Here is a 14,563-nt window from a genome sequence, read left to right as displayed (position 1 = left end):
CAATTTTCCACTGTAACAAACGAGCGAAAACAGAGCTTCTGGTGGCCACTATTTGAACTGAAACTTCCTGGCAGATTAAAACTGTGTGCCGGACCGAGACTCGAACTCGGGACCTTTGCTTTCCGCGGACCAGTGCTCTACCAACTGAGCTACCCAAGCACGAATCACACCCCCTCCTCACAGCTTTACTTCTGCCAGTACCTCACTTCCTGCCTTCAAAACTTTACAGAAGCTCTCCTGCGAACATTGTAGAACTAGCGCTCCTGAAAGAAAGGATATTGCGGAGACATGGGTTAGCCACAGCCTGCGCACACTCCGCTGCAGAGTGAAAATCTGATTCTGGAATATTTGAACTAACAAATCTATCTATACTAAAGGTACTGCAGCTAGCTATCGGAAAATCATGTTACTAATACTCTCATCTTTAACTACTGTCCTTGACAACAGACAGGAATTGTTATCCATTTTGAATCGAGGATAACCCATACGGCTCAAATAACCACGGTTTACGGCAGAACTGTTTAAGCCAAATATTAAAACTGTATTTCGAACCACTTCCACTTGTCCAACTGCCATGAAATTCTGATTAAAGTACCTATGTAATTTCGATGAAGATACAGTTACCTGATCTAATGACCATACAGACAGGATTATTCAGCTCGGCCGTCGGCCACCGAGATGGGATCTTGGGTGATCAGTGTGAACCACTCAGAAACGTACGTGAGGTGCTTGCAGGGGTCGCAACGTCTTTTCGAGCACGATTTGCGTTCTGCGCAGTTCATCGGTGTTTTTGAGCCCCTACAGGAGCAGGGTTGTGTCTGACAGGGCTGACGTAGCGCAGGCGGGGATGTGCGGGCTAGCTGCACAGGTAGGAGGGGCAGCTCAGGGGACGGTGGGGGGAGGAGCCGGGACCCCACTTTGCGGATGGCCAGTGCACTGCGTGTTCCTCTGGGCCAGAGCACCAGGGGAGAGGGGAAACGAGGGCGGCGCCACGCATCATACCTACAGCCCAACAGCTGAGGGCTGCAGACAACACAGACGTGGCGGAACAGTTGCGTCCCAGGCTGATTCGAGAAGAAAGTCATACAACTCGGACAAGAAAGTGACATCAAAGCACAAGTAGCAGAGATTGTAAGAAGAGTTGAAGAAAGTCTCACTGCATCAGGTCTGGAATTCTCTTCAGACGAAGACGAATGCCAAACGAACAACGCAGACATCGACCTACCACAACGCATGGAGGTTCAAGATCACCGGTCAGGGTGAAACTGACCATTTCAAACAAGAAAAGCAACAGAAAATGGAAACCATTCTTGGAAATCCCATCTGCCAGCAAGAAAACGGGAAATACTAACAATAAATAAATTTGAACCTCTTGAGGTCACAGATAAGATCCCTGTGGAAACTCAACCAGGAGCATCCACTTCAGCATTTAACTGCGACTTTTAACAAAAGACAAATTAAATACATTGAACTTAACGCCGCATTCAAACAGGAAATAAGTAGATTTGTGACAGTGATATACAGAAGTAATCAAATTAAGTACGACTTTGGCTTCCTAGATGATCAAAAAGCTGCAATGAAATGTTTTTTTTTTTTTTCAAGAGATAAAAATGGCGGTATATATTCATCAACCGGCGAAAGATAGAGAACGTCAAGTTGTTATCAAATTGGTAGCTCAAGAAGTTCTGGAATAGGAACTTTGTGAAGAAGGGGCTTAAACTCAATCTCATATGTGTTCACCAATTCAAGGGACGAAACCTGCACATACAAGGCGCAGCTCAAAATCTACGTACTGTGTCACACTTCCCGAAAGACCTCAAATAAAATACATGTTTTGTACGAGAATAAAAGTAGAAAATCACAAATCAATGGATGGTCGTGTCGAATTTCAAGCGCTCTCATAAGTTCTTTCAAACAGCGTTTTATTGTATAATGCCGACTACACGTCTCAAATGTGGGGACAATCACCAATGTAAGAACTGCACACATTCTCTCAACGAACCACATCAGTGTACAAACTGTAGTCAATCAGGGCATCAAGCTTCCTCGAAAGGATGCGAGGAGTATCAGAAAGCAGTCAAGCTAACACCAGCTGTCGCCAGAAACAACGAAGAAGCAGCAACCACAGCCCACAGCAACAACATTCCAGTTCCAAACAGAAGTCTTCCGGCAACTACGAACATCCACACCAAATCGCAACAAGTATTCAAAGCAGGGAACAACCCAACAGCGAAGAGAACTCAGTGCCGTTATAAGGCAGGAAAGGAACGATGGAGGACAAAACCAACATTCGGAAACTCGCAGGGTCCATCAGGAATAATGAAAGGACACTCCAATATAGGATCAATTGTCTCCCTCTTTAAAAGACGCAACCTCGCAGCTATGACAACGGACATAGCAAGAGAGTTCAACAATTCAGCTGACCTTCTCAAGAAGTCTAGTTGTGAGAGAACGTGTAATAATGATTCCCCCAACGAGTAATGGATCATATGCCTCAGATGAAAAAAAAAAACTCACATTTTGCATATACAATGCAAACGGCGTCAAGAATAAGAAACTCAGCTAAGACCAACCCAGCGATTCAAAATTAGAAACGTGATTCGCTATCGCACTGACAGACCTAACAGGAGAGGAGGAATTACTGCAATGTTTTTACGGTTCTCACTCACAAACAGCTATGAAACGTTTCCTCATTTAACGCCCCTAGAAGCAACAGCAGTAACTATAGAAACATTTAATGAAAAATTTCGTTGATAGCCGCCTACTTACGACCAGGAATTGATACTGAAGGCGACGATTTTATCACACTAATGGATCGTTGCGAAAAAATCATGCTTTATGAGATCTTAATATAGAAGAACATAGTATGGAATCAACACCAAGAGAACGCAAAAGGAGGACAACTTTACTACTTTGTATAACGGCTCTAAGCAGTAATTACTGGACCAGAAAAGCCAACATGCATATTCGTCATACAGAACCACAGGCCGCAGGCTAAGCATACAGTAAACATCAAGGGCATCAGTCCTCTTCTCAGCTGAAGAACCACCAGTGAGTTGACTTCAGATCACAGCCCTGTTATCTGCCGCATTTCGCGAGTAACAAAAACTAGAGTGGACTGGGTCAAGTCCATAGTTGGCTAATTAGCAGTATCAGACCAACAGAAAACATTGGCACAACGGAACTTGTTGACCAAGCAATTAAGGCACTATCATCGAATATCAGGAAATGCCGGCAGCGAACCTGTAACCCAGCCTACAGACGATAAATGAAGCAGTTGTCGTGAGAACTGATTAGAAGTGCCACAGAATGGCGCTCTGAACTGTGAGAAGATCGAACGTCAACCCAACAGCTACGATCGCGTAATGAACTGCAACTTCCCCGACCATCTGAAACCCTCGACAAGCAAAAAGGGCTCCACTGGACGATAACAGACTTTCGTTGGACCACTTGGAAAAGGCGTAATTGGAAGCCACAACGTTCGAAGTACAAAACGTAATTAATCTAAATGATTTCCAAAATGACCAAACCGAGGACAATGGAACAGTAGAATCAGTCAACTGTCTGAAGCAGAGACCAGCTGGAACAGCCCACACCACAAGAACTGGAAGGAATCATCAAGAACTGCAATACCGATTCAGCACCTGGACTGAAGAGATAACTAAGACGTTAAAAAATCTGCCACGAAAGTAGGTAGTATTGCTAACTAGAATTTACAACAGCTGTTTAATTAATTAATATTATTAGAAAATGAGGCACTTAAAGTAGTAAAGGAGTTTTGCTATTTGGGGAGCAAAATGACAAGGAAAGCGTTTCTGGAGAAGAGAAATTTGTTAACATCGAGTATAGATTTAAGTGTCAGGAAGTCGTTTCTGAAAGTATTCGTATGAAGTGTAGCCACATAAACAGTTTGGACAAGAAGAGAATAGAAGCTTTCGAAATGTAGTGCTACAGAAGAATGCTGAAGATTAGATGGGTAGATCACATAACTAATGAGGAGGTACTGAATAGAATTGCTGAGAAGAGGAGTTTGTGGCACAGCTTGACAAGAAGAAGGGATCTGTTGGTAGGACATCTTCTGAGGCATCAAGGGAGACCAAGAGATGAATACACTAAGCAGATTGAGAAGGATGTAGGCTGCAGTAGGTACTGAGAGATGAAGAAGCTTGCACAGGATAGAGTAGCATGGAGAGCTGCATCAAACCAGTCTCAGGACTGAAGACCACAACATTATGTCAATTCTCAAGCCACGCAAACACCTCAAAGAGCCAAGGAGCCATAGACCTGTAAACCTATAATCAACATTGGGAACAATGCTTGAGAGAATATTATCGGCAAGAATTCGACCACCACTATTGGACTTCAGTATCATAGCTACGAACAATTCGCATATCAACAGAAACTTTCTGCAGAGATATAACTCCTCTGCATTTCGGAATACCTGGCTTGTAATATAAATTTCTCAAAGTTCGCCACTGCTGCAGCCCGAACATAGAGGAAGCGTGAAGAGACGGCTCCTCACAAAAGCGAAAGACAATACAGAGCTGCCGAAGTGCTTTCTAACGGGAAGGAGGTTTTATGTAGAAATTAGTGGGAAAATATGGGACAGCAGGACACAAACCTAAGGAATTCCGCAAGGCTCAGTACTTTCGCCCGTTCTGTTTGCCATCTACACTGCCATCTACACGATCTGGGGAACCAAACATTGTGGAAAGAGAACGATATCGAGGTGTGGGCAGGGATTATGTTGACAACTCTTCATGAAACAGTATCGGAGAATCGGCAAGGTTGTAACTGCTTTCAGGTATCGCGAAGAGGTCTTGGGACCTCACGTGAGGTTGTTGCAAGGTGCTGTGAGCCCAGATTTCGAATTTATGGACGATAATGTTCGACCTCATGGAGCACGTGTGGTTGGTGTTTTCTCGGAAGCGAAAGATATTGGCATGGAAGATGTGGTCTGCTTGTTCTCCCGATTTGAGTCCCGTAGAATATGTCTGGGATGCACCAGCTAGATTGGTTGCGTCACGCCACTATCCACCAAGGACTCTCCAAGTCTTGCGAGCAGTTCCGCAGGAAGAATGGGCGTTATTGCCACAGCATGAGATTGATGACGTCATTCGCAGCATGACCGTAGAGGTCGCGCGGTTCCAGACTGAAGCGCCTAGAAACGCTCGGCCACACAGCCGGCAGTTATGCATGTTGCAGATGTTTACGTTCTGTATTCTTTACACTATTCTTACTTCACCATCCCCCATTTATACTGTTTTATGGCAAAATAAACGCAACACTGGAAAATGTCACTTTGTCGCTTCAATTTTGGACACCAGTGTATGTGAGTGATCTCCCATAATTACAGAACACGCTATTAGTGTAGTTTGCAGACGTCACATCGCCATGTCTTTCTTCGTTTCTTTCGCTTGTACCTGTTTCCCCACAGAGACAAAGGGTCGGCATGGTTAAACGGATGTGGCAATGTTACTTTAAGGGGTGGCCGGATGCCATTCCTGCCGCCACTGGGTACCCCCCGGGAAGGAATTAGTGTACCCCAACTGTCTGAAAACTAGTGTAATCCCATGGAATAACGCGAAAGTGTTCAGATGTCTGCGATCCATGTAACTGAGGCGGAACGTGGGGACCAGCCCGGTATTAACCTAGGAGGATGTCGAAAACCGCCTAAAAACCACACCCAGGCTGGCCGGCACACCGGCCCTTGTCGTTAAATCGCTGGGCGGATTCGATCAGGGGCCGGCGCGCCTACCCGAGTCCAGGAAGCAGCGCGTTAGCCCTCTCGGCTAAAGTGGTGAGCTACATTGCCCATCTCTAGTAGCAGACAATACCACTGCCGTAAAAAGACTTCAACACCAGCTAGACATTCTACAACTGTGGGCATCCGACGATTAAACCCCTGAAAAGAAAAACTATTCGGTTCAGTCGCCAACGACCACTAGTAGACAGAAAACTGGTTATCAGTTGACAAGAAAAGACTGGACTAAGGTAACTTTGTTACTATGTGTCGTACTTGACCAAAAAAAAATGGTTCAAATGGCTCTGAGCACTATGGGACATAACTGCTGAGGTCATCAGTCCCCCAGAACTCAGAACCACTTAAACCTAACTAACCTAAGGACATCACACACATCCATGCCTACGCTAGGATTCGAACCTGCGACCGTAACGGTCGCGTGGTTCCAGACTGTAGCGCCTAGAACCGCTCGGCCACTCCGGCCGGCACATACTTGTGAAAAAGCTGACATATACTCATGTTAAGAAAAAGCAGAGCACCTTGAACAACTAGAGATAGGTTGTCCACATTCACAGGACACGCACATTAGTATGTTCTGCAGAAATGATTAGCATTTGAACCATGCCGGCCCTCGGGTTCAAGGTCAACATCGATAGCGTAGGGCAGTACCACCTAAAGGTAAAACGTGCCTGCGGTTCTCGTTGCCGTAAACCGAAGGTAGTGGATCAGTGTGACTTAAGCAGGCGCGCTGGATGCCTCGCAGAAGTACCGTCAAATCAGTCAGTCTGGCCGGCCGGCACTTCAGTCTGGAACCGCGTGACCGCTACGGTCGCAGGTTCGAATCCTGCCTCGGGCATGGACGTGTGTGATGTCCTTGGGTTAGTTAGGTTTAAGTAGTTCTAAGTTCTAGGGGACTGATGACCATAGATGTTAAGTCTCATAGTGCTCAGGGCCATTTGAACCATTTCAGTGAGTCTGAAAGAGGACTGATGCATACATCAGGGGAATTGCTGCTCGTGTGAGACGAAGTGTTTCGGCAGTGCAACGGGTGTGTTCAGAATGGTTCACGGAAGGCCGTAGAACACGACGAGATGGGTCAGGTCGCACCGCCCAGATCACCCCCTGAGAAGATGGATACCTCATCTGAATGGCACTGCAGGACCCATCTACGTCCCCCTCGGCTCTGAGACAACAGTGGAACGGTGGAAGACACCGTACACTGTCAGGGGTGACAGTCCTTCTCGGTTTACGGCATGGGTTATACGAGCGTCGTCCACTTCTCCGTCTATCTTTGACGAATGTGTACAAAGATGCTCAACGGCAGTGGTGCACCGAACGACGTCACTGGGGACAGGAATGGCATCAGACAGTGTTTTCGGACGAATCCAGGTTCTGTTTGTATGAAAGCGATGGCAGCATTTTGGTTTGCCACAGGCAGAGGGAGCGGCATCATGGTGACCACATGCGCACAAGACATACAGCGCCAACTCGAGGCCTTACGGTGTGGGGTCCTATTGGGTTCAACTGTAAGTAGGCTGTTTAGGTTTTTTAATTGGTAACGCCACACAGCGCTCTGTATGAAAAATCACTGGCTGTGCTGTGTGCAGTCAGTGGCTGGATGTCATTGTTGTAATACTCGCCATTGTAGTGTTGGGCAGCTGGATGTTAACAGCGCGTAGCGTTGCGCAGTTGGAGGTGAGCCGCCAGCGGTGGTGGACGTGGGGAGAGAGATGGCGGAGTTTTGAAATTTGTAAGACTTGATGTCATGAACTGCTGTATACATTATGACTTTTGAACGCTATTAAGGTAAATACATTGTTTGTTCTCTGATTTTGTTCCATTGTGTGTAACTTTTGAAGCTTTTGCTGTGTTTGTTTCTGATTTTGTTCCATTGTGTCTAACTTTTGAAGATTTTGTTCCACTGTGTCTACCTGTTGCTGTGTTTGTCTCTGATTTTGTTTCATTTGTTGCATTAATTGCAATAGTAATCTATTAGTGTCTGGAATCTGTTCCTCTATGCTTTTCGGCAGTGCATTTGCACCGGTAACATTCACATTCTGACAAGCAGAAAATGTGTCTTCACTTATTTGAGAAAACGGTGAGGACGCAAAATCTGAATGTACAGTATCTGCAAGATCGTGTCCTGTCATTTCGGATTCCTGACGCGAGTTGTTGGCGACCGATCGATCGATAATGCTTCCCTGTTCACTAATTGTTTCACTGCCTACACCATTATTTGCAGCCCGCTCCATTTCCCTATGCACTATTACCAAATTACTACTTTGAACATCAGTTAACTCATTACATGGTAGCGCTAACATACTGCTTTCGTCTTCACTGTCATTTCTCAGTTTACTTTGGAGCCTAGTATTACGTTTTTCACACGCCATTATTGTCATAATATTTCACACGACAACACAGAAAAACACAATTTGAAGAGCAAAATAAGAAAACACATTAACATAGCACTGAAAATAATATCTAGTTAATTGCAAGCGCAGCTGCGAAATACTTCGTGCAAAAGTACATGCATGCCAATAACTGTTTTACTGTACAACAATGAAAGACTGCAACTACAAAGGAAATTCTCTCTATGATTATGCGCTAGCAATAAACAAAAGCTCCTTAATTACACAAACTACAAGAAAAAATCAGAAGATTCCAGTGAGGTATCCTCGGCTAAGGGCTGACATATGAAATGTCCCCTTAAAAAAATTGTACAAGACTGTGCTTAAACTGACACATATTATTTTTAGCGCAACGCAATCTGACTTTCAAAAATTCCTACAAAAGAATGGCCCTGACTAACATTAACCTTTACGTTTCACATATCAGTTACCTCACAAAAATCTTGGTTACTCGAACTACTGCAATACAGCGAGCGCCACTACTGCCAGCTAAATAAAAGATTCAAACTACGGAAGGCACTAACTACTGATATGCATAGTTAGCGAATGAAAGATTTTAATAGAGAACAAACAATGTATTTACCTTAATAGTGTTCAAAAGTCATAATATATATAGCAGTTCATGACATCCAGTCTTACAAATTTCAAAACTCCGCCATCTCTCTCCCCACGTCCACCACTGCTGGCGGCTCACCTCCAAGTGCGCAACGCTACGCGCTGTTAACATCCAGCTGCCCAACACTACAATGGCGAGTATTACAACAATGACATCCAGCCACTGACTGCACACAGCACAGCCAGTGATTTTTCATACAGAGCGCTGTGTGGCGTTACCAATTAAAAAACCTAAACAGCCTACTTACACAACCACAAATCACTGTTGGAGCGTGTCCAGGGCACTGTGATCAGTGAGACGTCCTGCAACCAGAAGCCATACCTTTTCTGCACAATACCCCACACGCCATCTCCCAGCAAGGCAATGCACTACCACATGTTGGTGCACGGACACGTGCCTTCTTGGTGTCACGGGATGTCAGCCTTTTGCCCTGGCCCGTCATATCGCGAGTCTTGTCGCCAATTGAAAATGTGTGGGACACGGCGAAAGGACGGGTGCAGCGCTGTGACCCAATACCAAACACCACAGATGAACTTTGGAACCAGGTGAATGCGGCATGGATTGCAATAACGCATGATGCCACTCGCGCCTTATATGCGTCGATGCCATCACACATGGAAAACGCTATCAGCGCCTCTGCCTGACTCTCTGCCTACTAGGCAACATGACACATGCCGAACCGAGGTGACTGAAATGCTAATAATTTCTGCAGAACATACTAATGAACATATCCTGTGAATATAAACGTTTTGTCTCTAGTCGTTCAAGGTCTTTTTTTAAACATGTGTGTAGATCCTGTATATAACAGCAAAACGAGAAAAGATAATAAAACAATTCTTAGGGTGTATCCGGTGCATATTAAAACATCCTGACAATTTAAAACTGTGTGCCGGACCGCGACTCGAACTCGGGACCTTTGCCTTTCGTGGGCAAGTGCTCTACCAACTGAGCATCCCAAGCACAACTCACGATCCCTCCTCTCAGCTTCAATTCTGCTAGTACCTCGTCTCCTACCTTCCAAACTTCACAGAAGATCTCCTGCGAAACATGCAGAACTAGCACTCCTGGAAGAAAGGATATTACGGTGATATGGCTGAGCCACAGCCTAGGGGATGATTCCAGAATTTGATTTTCACTCTACAGCGGAGTTTGCGCTGGTATGAAACTTCCTGGCAGATTAAAACTGTGTGCCGCACCGAGACGCAAACTGAAGCTGTGAGGACGGGTCGTGAGTCATGGTTGGGTAGCTCAGTTGGCAGAGCACTTGCCCGCGAAAGGGAAAGGTCCCGAGTTCGAGTCTCAGTCCAGCACACAGTTTTAATCTGCCAGGAAGTTTCATATCAGCGCACACTCCGCTGTAGAGGGAAAATCTCACCCCGTGTATATTGTTAGAAGCGTTGATATGCTTATCAAGACCCAAACTCAGGATATATGAAGCGACTGGTTATAGCAAGGATGCTGATGGCCGGTCCTCCTGTGCCACAACCAGCAGATCCAACTTCAAGAACCTACAGCTAATCCAAAACAGACGTCTACGCATATTACTCAAAGCCCGAAGATGGATAAGAATACAAACGATGAGCAACCAATGGAACATTCAAATGATAGATCAACTAATCGGAAAAAAATGCGAAACTTACCAGACAAAATCGATGCAGTGAGGTGTGATCCTGGACAGTTCAAAGACATCGGCTCAATAGAACCACAAATCTGGCACAAAATAAAGGCCAATAGTGCATTAACAGAGATCCCACAATAAATAAAAGAAACGTCCATGGAGATGTAAGTATCGTACATTGCGTACAATGCAATGACTGTTAAATAAATTTGTTTTCTGAGATAGCTGGTCCGATATTGTCTATGGAGATGACATGTCTCTCTCCGCTATCGTCTTTGGTCATCTCGTGAATGTGTATAAACAATGCTTGCTATGCGATTTTCAACTTCTCGCGGCGTAATGAATAGTCCACTAAATTTCGGCCATGCAGCCGCGCAAATAAAGTTTCCTCCACTGATATTTCGGCCGCGTATCCTCCGGTCATCCTCAGAGTGAGTCACAAGACACGTCAAGATGCCAAGCGCGGCCTTATATGCTCCACCGTGACTCACTCTGAGGATGGCCGGACGATACGCGGCCGAAATATCAGTGGACGAAATTTTATTTGCGCGGCTGCATGCCCGAAATTTAGTGGACTAATGCTTGTCATTCTAAAGTTTGTATAGTATATGGTAATAAAACACCTTTCTTCCTTCCTACAATCTAAAAACTCCTTCCTTCCTTCTTTCCCTAAAAATTTATGTTGTGCGTTTGGTGGTACTTTTGTTAGATTCTGGTACAACTGATAAAAAAATTTTTGCGAGTAAATGCAATAGCTTGTTTAAAACTTTTCATCGATTGTATTTTTTTTATTGCTCCTTCATCTTCGCTCCCCTTCTAAACTGGTGATGAAAAAAAAAGTTAGATGATGACAGTTCAAAATATCTAACTGAATATACTTTATATATTTAGGTGCTGTTGTAACGTAAACATTACATTTTCTTGCATTCCTGACGCATTTTAGAATACTGTCGAATTTGACAAGCATCATAGAAGAGGTAAAGTAAGTAATTTGAGCCTTACGACGCTTAGTTCTTAATACCAATTAGGTGCTAATCATTTACAATAACTGTTTTATATCTTTCTAGTTACACATTGTCTTCACTCTCCCTTCCCATGACACATCTCTAGATTTCACAATACGTATTATGGACGGATATGTATGCAAATAATTCAAGGCCCTGTTGTGTTCTAACCGAAGAACTGTACAAAGTTCGATCACTTAAAGTTTTCAGCAATGCAGGCGTTTGTTAATTACAGTCAGCAACTCGCAGTACAAAGATTAAACAATAAACGTTATTAACAGTACAGCCATCTGTTGGTGATAGTAAGCAAATGGGACATAACTGCTAACTGATTTTATGTAGTAACGTTTTCTGGGTTTGCGGAACGCTGTCTACAGTAAATCTTATGTTCAACAGCTATGCAGTACAATTTTGATAATTATATTCTACATCAAACATTGGTTTTTAATTATTTATATAGAGTACATTACTGATACCAGTATTTAATAGTTGGTGGTATACAGCTATGAATAAAATTTAGCAATGTGACTTGTCAGCCAGTCCATAAACGATGTTTTGGAGGTCAGTAACGAAAAAATAGGAGAGGATGGAGCAGTGCCTGACATATTTTTTAACAAATAATTCAGGTCGTTTGGATACTTTTGAGACTACCCATAATGGACTGTACTGTAATTGGCTCTTTCATTCTAATACTAGCCTATGATTGGAGAAGAGGGGATGGAGATGATACATTATGCAGCATGTCCTTCAGAAATTTCAGTGAAATATCTCAGTCTTGGTCTCATTTTCATTTTAATATTACTCTATGACTGTTTGAATGAACGAGAGAGTGGGGGTATAAACACTCCATTGGTATATTCGTAAATAATGTAATTTGGCACCATATTTTTGCCAGAAATAATGAAGATGTTCGACTTTATGGGAACTAACGAATATCTTTGACTCTCAGATGGAGTTACCATAATTTTTACTACCTACATGGAGCCGTCTTAACAAATCATTTAAATGCTATGCTTTGATAGGTTGGGAAGAAAAAAGGGATGGGGTATGAAGGACTTGATTTTTTTTCTGGAATTGTGATACTGCACTATGATTGGTTGGATTTAGGAGGAGGGTAGGGTCATTTAGTTTCCCATTAACACAACTGGGCTGTTTCTCTCATACTGAAATTTCATTTTTAATACTGCAGTGTGATTGACTAGAGACAAGTAGTACTGTACTGTGATTGGTTGTAGGTAGGGGGAGGAGGCTATGGTTTTTAATTTTCTGCTAAAGCAGTTGGGCTATTTCCACCATTTTGGTTTTTCATTTTTAATGTTGTGCCATGATTGGTTGGAGATAAGCAGAGGCAGGGGAAAAAGGGGACATGACTTCCCACAGATAAGGATAATGATGCTACTGAGAAGAGCAATGAGTGCACTAACAATGTGACTTATAATTGTGATTATGTCACTAGATCGATGACTCCAGAGCGGCAGAGTCAGCAACGCAAGCAAAGTGGCCCACAGTCGTCATACACGTACCACTCATGCAGGTAAGAACAACTCCTCCATTTGCCACTGAATGCAGAAAACGGATTTGTTCTTATCTACTTCGTAAAGATAATTTATGTAATAACTCAGGAAGGATGTTAAATTTTCCAAAAGATCGTGGCTAGCACATGGAGATACACTACTGGCCATTACAATTGCTACACCACGAAGATGACGTGCTACTGACGCGAAATTTAATCCACAGGAAGAAGATGCTGTGATATGCAAATGATTAGCTTCTCACAGCATTCACACAAGGTTGGCGCCGGTGGCGACGCCTACAACGTGCTGACATGAGGAAAGTTTCCAACCGATTTCTCATACACAAACAGCAGTTGAACGGCGTTGCCTGGTGAAACGTTGTTGCGATGCCTCGTGTAAGGAGGAGAAATGCGTACCATCACGTTTCCGACTTTGGTAAAGGTCGGATTGTAGCCTATCGCGATAGCGGTTTATCGTATCGCGACACTGATGCTCGCGTTGGTCGAGATCCAATGACTGTTAGCAGAATATGTAATCGGTGGGTTCAGGAGGGTAATACGGAACGCCGTGCTGGATCCCAACGGCCTCGTATCACTAGCAGTCGAGATGATAGGCATCTTATCCGCACGGCTGTAACGGATCGTGCAGCCACGTCTCGATCCCTGAGTCAACAGTTGGGGACGTTTGCAAGACAACAACCATCTGCACGAACAGTTGGACGACGTTTACAGCAGCATGAACTATCAGCTCGGAGACCGTGGCTGCGGGTATCCTTGTCGCTGCATCACAGACAGGAGCGGCTGCGATGGTGTACTCAACGACGAACCTGGGTGCACGAATGGCAAAACGTCATTTTTTCGGATGAATCCCGGTTGTGTTTACAGCATCATGATGGTCGCATCCGTGTTTGGCGACATCGCCGTGAACGCACATTGGAAGCGTGTATTCGTCATCGCCATATTGGCGTATCACCCGGCGTGATGGTATGGGGTGCCATTGGTCACACATTTCGGTCACCTCTTGTTCGCATTGACGGCACTTTGAACAGTGAACGTTACATTTCAGACGTGTTACGATGCTTGCCTCTACCCTTCATTCGATCCCTGCATAACCCTACATTTCAGCAGGATAATGCACGATCGCATGTTGCAGGTCCTGTACGGGCCTTTCTGGATACAGAAAATATTCGACTGCTGCCCCAGCCAGCACATTCTCCAGATCTCTCACCAATTGAAACCGTCTAGTCAATGGTGGCCGAGCAAGTGGCCCGTCACAATACGGCAGTCACTACTCTTGATGAACTGTGGTATCGTGTTGAAGCTGCATGAGCACCTGTACCGGTACGCGCCATCTAAGCTGTGATTGACTCAATGCGCAGGCGCATCAAGGCCGTTATTACGGCCAGAGGTGGTTGTGGTTGTTCTCTATGCACGCAAATTGCGTCAAAATGTAATCACATGTCAGTTCTAGTATAATATATTTGTCCAATGAATACCCGTTTATCATTTGCATTTCTTCTTGGTATAGTAATTTTAATGGCCAGTAGTGGAGTTCCGACCCGAGACAGTAACAGCTACCTGTCGTTTCTTAGCAGCAAGGCACAGTGACGATTACACCTCAATACTACCAATGCTGTAACTACTAATTCTTGCAATCGTCA

At 44.3% G+C, this 14,563-nt stretch overlaps 1 protein-coding gene across 1 annotated transcript in view; it reads right to left on the bottom strand.

Annotated features, from left to right (window-relative positions):
* LOC126284861 (UDP-glycosyltransferase UGT5-like) overlaps nucleotides 1–14,563 on the bottom strand; it is a 91,944-nt gene that overhangs the window by 54,453 nt on the left and 22,928 nt on the right.

The sequence above is a fragment of the Schistocerca gregaria genome, chromosome 8 (assembly GCF_023897955.1).
Source record: "Schistocerca gregaria isolate iqSchGreg1 chromosome 8, iqSchGreg1.2, whole genome shotgun sequence".
Classification (NCBI taxonomy): Eukaryota; Metazoa; Arthropoda; class Insecta; order Orthoptera; family Acrididae; genus Schistocerca; species Schistocerca gregaria.
The sequence above is the reverse complement of the archived record's forward strand: the minus strand, read 5'-3'. Positions and strand labels throughout refer to the sequence as shown.